The sequence below is a fragment of the Sabethes cyaneus genome, chromosome 2, assembly GCF_943734655.1.
Source record: "Sabethes cyaneus chromosome 2, idSabCyanKW18_F2, whole genome shotgun sequence".
Classification (NCBI taxonomy): domain Eukaryota; kingdom Metazoa; phylum Arthropoda; class Insecta; order Diptera; family Culicidae; genus Sabethes; species Sabethes cyaneus.
The window spans coordinates 40,617,453-40,623,547 of record NC_071354.1 but is presented as its reverse complement, the minus strand read 5'-3'; the positions used below and the strand labels follow the sequence as shown (position 1 = coordinate 40,623,547).

The 6,095-nt window shown below is 49.0% G+C and overlaps 1 non-coding gene across 1 annotated transcript; it reads right to left on the bottom strand.

Moving 5' to 3' along the window:
- Positions 1-220: 220 nt before the first annotated feature.
- Positions 221-343, bottom strand: LOC128739013 (U5 spliceosomal RNA). The gene has a single exon (XR_008412158.1). It is a non-coding gene; the product is annotated as a U5 spliceosomal RNA (small nuclear RNA).
- Between the last annotated feature and the right edge of the window lie 5,752 nt (positions 344-6,095).

The following is a 6,095-nucleotide window of genomic DNA, read 5'->3' as shown; positions in this document are numbered from 1 at the left end:
CACGCTCGATGCGCAAGTTCCATGAAAGCCGGTGTGGAGTCTAGACCACGCATGCGTTTTCAAGTAGAGGACGTACAAGGGAGCAGTACAAAGCTTTCAAACAATGAGGATCTTTGAAATCCCGGCCTAGTTTTGCGATGAACCCAAGTTGCTTGCTCGCTTTAGAAACAATTTCCGTTCGGTGCCTATCAAACGTCAGCTTATAGTCCTGGATAACACCAAGATCGTTAACGTAGTCGACTCTATTTAACGCTTAGATTAGACTCATCAGAGTTCTCTCTCCACGGAAATCTTTAGTAAAAGGCGAAAGATTTATTCGACAGCTGAAGAGAGATCAGAGTGATAATAACAACATGATCATTGGTGGATCGCTCTTTCCCCATGGACCAGTACATAAAGTCACGTGGGTTTCCCGCGACGGCCGAACAGAAAATCCAATCGACCACATCTACATCAGCCGAAAACCCTGCGGAACCCCTGCGGTGATTGGAACGCACTTCTGACCCGTGTTGTAGCATAGCACACGATTCAGGAAATAATTTTCCAGAATCCTGTACAGCGACACCGGCACTTGGATGTTCCGAAGCGAGTTGGCTATGGAGTCCCAGCTAGCGCTATTAAACGCATTTCACACGTCGAGCGTGACAACTGCGCAATAGCGGATACCTGTCCTCTTGCGCTGGATCGCCACCTCGGCTGCCTTAGTGACAAGCAAGATGACATCCACCGTAGATTTGCCTTTTCGGAAGCCGAATTGGTTCCTTGACAGACCGTTTGTACCCTTAGTGTATTGTACGAGTGTGTTAAGGATAACCCTCTCCAGCACCATGCCGGCAGTATCGAGCAGACAGATCAGCCTATATGACGAGGGGACACCCGGAGGTTTTCCCGGCTTCGGCAATAGGACCAGGTTCTGTCGCTTCCATCTGTCCGGGAAGTGGTCAGCTTCCAGGCATCTACTCATTACTGCCCCGAATAAATCGGGAGTCGCTAGAATAGCCGCTTTAATGGCCATATTCGGGATTCCGTCTGGCCCCGATGCCTTACTCACCTTTGGGGATTTAGCGATCTCAATGAGTTCCTCGTTTGTAACCGTCGCTTTCTCCCCGACCTCTAAACCGCCATCGCCCACGTTACTTTGGATGTTCGGCACGGAGGCCGACCATCCGACGCTATGGTCTGAGATACTGGAACGTCGGGCGTGGGACGACTCAGCGGCCTGAGGCCACGCCCTTGGTCTTTGCCATTTCGACCCTCTAGGCATCACCCCACGGGTTCGCATTGGCACTAGCACATAACCTTTCAAAGCAGGCTCTTTTACTAGCTTTTACCCCACTCTTAAGTGCTGCGCGTGCAGCAATTAGTGCTACTCGACATTCTACCCTGCGCTCGTCCGAATGAGCTCTTTGCATAATTTTCCTTGCACGAAAGCAGGCTCCGCGGAGTTCCGCAATTTCTGCTGTCCACCAGTAAGCCGGTGATCTACTATACCTAGGTCGGCTTTTCCTAGGCATGATGGTGTCACCCGCTCGCGACAGTACCTCAACCAAAACAAACCAAAACCTCAACCAAACGTTCGGATCAAGCATATCGCGATCACCGCACTCTCTTCGGATCGCTTCCACAAATACTTCGGAATCGAAGTACGATGTCTTCCATCCACGGGTGGTTGGAGTGCTGGCTCTACCCGCCGCCTGCCGCTTCGTTATCTGACCGACCCCATAGCGAACCACCTGATGGTCACAGTGAGTGTAGCCATTGTCTACCCTCCAGTCTCCTATCAGACCAGGACTGCCGAATGTCACGTCGATGATAGACTCTGCACCATTCCTACTGAAGGTACATGTGGTGCCGACGTTGGCCAGCTTTACGTTGAGCTTTGCACTCAAACCGAATCCGACCCCTATGGTTCGTGCAACGACTTCCCCACTCAACCGCCCAAGCGTTAAAATCGCCCGCCACAACCACCGGCCTCAGACCAGCCAGCACAACTGATACTCGGTCTACCAACCGCGTAAACTGCTCGATAGAACAACTCTGCGGAGCATAACAGCGGCAGTAGAACACTCCACCCACTTCGGCAACCGCAAATTCCTCGTCTGCAGTTGACACAACCTCTTGAACCGGGAACCTGCTTGTCGTCCATATAGCCGCCGTCCCGGACCTATCCGAGGTATGGGTCCGAAATGATCGCAATGTCCGTCAACGACTCAGTAACTGCTTGATACAACAGCTGCTGGGTCGCGTAGCAGTGGTTCAAGTTTAGTTGCGTTACCTGCACTACGCCCGTGTTTTAGTCGCCGGCGCGCCCGCCGGGCACCTTGGGCCTCCTGTTATGTGCTTAGCGCCCCGTTGGCCTGTACATATCAGGCACTTGGGCGGCGCAGTACAGTCCCTCGCTATATGGCCCGCACCACCACATCTCCTACACAGGTGGCTTCTGTCAGGTCCCTTACTTCTCCAAGACTTGTGCCCTCGCTCAAAGCACCGGAACACGCTCAGTGGGCATACGGACCATTCCACCTTCAGCTTAGCTACTTTCAGGGCTGCATTTGCGTCTACCCGTGGAAGTCTTATTGTAGCTATCTGGGTTTCCGCCGATCCCTTGCGCAGACGAACTGCTTCGTTAGTCACCATCACGTTACATTGCTCCTTAAGAGCTCGTGCCAGTTCGACCACTTCAGTGATCTCGTCCAGGTTTTTAAGCTGGAGAGTCATCTCAGGCGTTAGTGCGCGGATCTGTACGCTATCATCAAGGACCCTTCTCAGTGGCATCCTTTTTGAGTTCAAGGATCATATCGCCCGTGCAGGAGCGGCGGACACTCCGCACATCCGTGCCTAGACCCTTCTGCTGATCGTCCCCTCTCATGGCCTTCAAAACTTCCGAATATTTCGGCCTCTTAGTTTTAAGGATAAGGGCATCGCCTTTGCTCCTCTTTTTTTTGACCACTTTCGGTGGACCTCGATCCTTTTCTTTCTTCCTGGCCTTCTTCTTTTTCACTAATTCGCACTGATTGTCGGACGCCAACTGCGTCTCGTTACTCTCAATGGGTTCTTTGGTTGGCTTGCGACCCTTTGCGATCAGGCGCTTCTTCGTGCCCGTGGGAGATCCATCCCCTGGGGACTGCCTTGCACGTTTGGTGGATACCTTTTTGTCGTTGGACTGCTCCGTAGTCGCGAGGGCCACGGTGTGGTTGACGGGCAGGCATCCGTTTGTGCAGACCTCGATTCAAACGCCTTCTCGGTCTCTTTCTCTGCCACTCTTACTCACGCTTCGAGTTCGCTGTGCTCCTTCGTCACAGCACGCATGGTGCCCCGAATCATGAACAGACTTTGTTTCAGGTCCTTCGCCAGGGTGCTGTGAGCTGCCACGAACTCGATAATGGCATCGAGCTGATGAGACGCCGCTACCACTCTTGGTAGCATGTCTCTCTTTCCTTTCACTGAACGACGGGTCGTTCATCGCTGCGTCCGGCATAGATGCAGTTGGAGCGGCAGGTGTGCCGCTTCCCTTTCCGCTTACGCTGGCGCTTCTACTCCTCTCCATCGGCTGAGATCTCTGGTTACCACCTCTTGCGAACGGATTACCTAATCCGTCCGTGCTCACTGAAGTTAAGTTATTTTGGTTTTGATTGTTCATATAGAATCCTACGAGTTGAGGGGAAAGAAGAGTCTGCCGCATCAAAGCCCCTCATGTTGCGGTAAAGGCTGATTACTGTGGAGGGCGCTCTGGTACTCCACACGCTCCGTTTGAGACTGAGTATTTACAGACAACCGCCCCCCCCCCCCCCCCAACCCACCGTTCATCCCTCGGCACGGGTCGCATGATACCTTGGATTAGGAGTTTATCCATCCACATTTTTACTTTTAGCCATGGATAGCAGCTATTAAAACCGTCATCCTTTGGGGGCTGTGGACCCTCTGCTCAGATTCTCAGTATTTTCAGGTTCATCGAACATGCCTCTACCGAGATCCGTCATTTGCAGGCGGAGAGTTTACACTCAGCCTTCGCATGAGTGCCCCCTTCTCTGTCCGCATACGACCCTAGTTTCCACCGCTTGTCCGATTTCCACTATGGAACGTATCTCGGAAGGTACCACGAGGAGGTACCCTACAGTTGTTATTAACTAGTTGTGGTAACCGATTAATGACTAAATTCAGTCATTAATAGGTTGCAGCAACCAGAAATGACAAAAGTGTGCTACTTGGGTAGAGATAGGAGTTGCTGAATAAGAGGCTGTGGAACTTCGTGGCACTTCTGGAGCGCATTATTCAACCATTTACTATCCCGGACCGGCGGACATGGACACATAGGTAAGTGAGTAACAAACATCAAATGACCTAGATGACTATCTTGGGGCACGGCAGATGGTATCTCGGAACAAGACGAATTAATACTTTGGTACTGGCAAAAGCGAATCGTTCGGTAAGATAAGATTGGATGCACTATGTCGCCCAGTTTGGTCCAGAGGATCGACCTATTTGCTCATGGGACAAACCACACCTTCCATCCTCACCTGCGGTAGTTAGAATCGTAGCGCTAGCCGCGCTATTGTCCTGTGCTGTAAGAGCCGACTGCGAAGTGTAACTAATAAAAAGCATAAGGTTTAGTTCTGAATGCAGAATGTAGCACCAAGGCTTTGCTTTGAAGCATGAACTTGAAAGAATATCTTTGCATTGCCAAGAATAATATAAGTAACGACGAAACAGATGAGTCTGCAAATTGTACTTCCGAAACTTGTCTAGTAACTGGCGCAGAGTAAACATCTGATTCATCGTAGAGCAACCCTCACGAAACCCAGCTTGGTACTCGTCGACAAAAGACTCCACTAATGGTCTCAGTCTACAGAACAGGATACGAGAGAGCGCCTTATTCATCCGGTAGTCATCTACGGACTTGAGATTACGGCTCTTCCTACGAAAGAGATACGTTCACTTGTCATATTTAGACGAAAACTGTTGCGAACTATTTTTAACGGAGTACAAACGGAAAGCGGGCTTGGTTGAGATTCCTGTTATGCATATGGCAAAAGTAGGGAGCTTACAGAGGGCCAGTCACGTCGCGAATTAATACTTTTTCTATTTTTATAAAAAAGTTGCAAGTAAACGATATTTTATATGCTGCACTGCATGGTTACCCCATAGTAAAACAAGTTTTTACCTAAATATTTCATAAAATATATGATAACATATGAAGTACAGTTTACGGGAGATAGATCTGTATTGCACAATATTTAGGTTAGGTTAGCACCCAATTTTGAAATGTCAAACATACAATCTTCAAAAGCATAGCATTTAACAACATCTATTATAAAGGAAATAATCTTTAAAATACAGTGTGTGAACAGTTTAAAGCTATGACAGACGACAATAGTTTTAATCAGCTTTTTTGATCTCGGAAAAGTAAACGCTTCGGATAATCGCTGTTCTTTTTCTGTCTCAAATGTCTCATTCATCATTCTCCAGAAATGTTTTTTTTTCTTCCCAGAGCTGCCATATTTATTACCGTACTAAAAGCGTTTTACTATCCAAATTTATGCAGCATTTATGTAAATAGCAAATTTTTCTAGCGCTCAGGAAAACGCCAACAAAACGAACCCACCGCGAACACTTGAATCTATTTTCAAATCCCCATCCACCGATTTCAGTGCCAATCCATTTCATTCAAATTTTTCCATCCTTGTGAAACTCCATGATTCTAGCAATACAAAAGCTGTGAAGATACATTGCAACACACATCTGTGGAACTAACAGCTAGTTCAACTCCAAGAAAGAAAAAAAACTGGGTTGTTTATGCTTCTTTGAATCCCAACTTTTTCCATTCCAGCATGCATCCTCGACTCAACCGCCGCCGCCATCATCGACCGCCGCGTTGCCATGATCTGCGGCTGGCAGAAGCTTTAGAAAATACCACGCCAGCAACCGATGTTGTAGGTACCACAGCATTACTGAAGGAAACAGCGTTTACAATACTGCCAGCACATTACAATGCGCGCATCCCGTGTGCATCCCACCTCCGGGCAGAAGGTAAGTCGGTGATGATTCCCGGGATTTCGCCTGGAAAGCCCGCTCGAATCCCAGCGACTTCTCGGAAT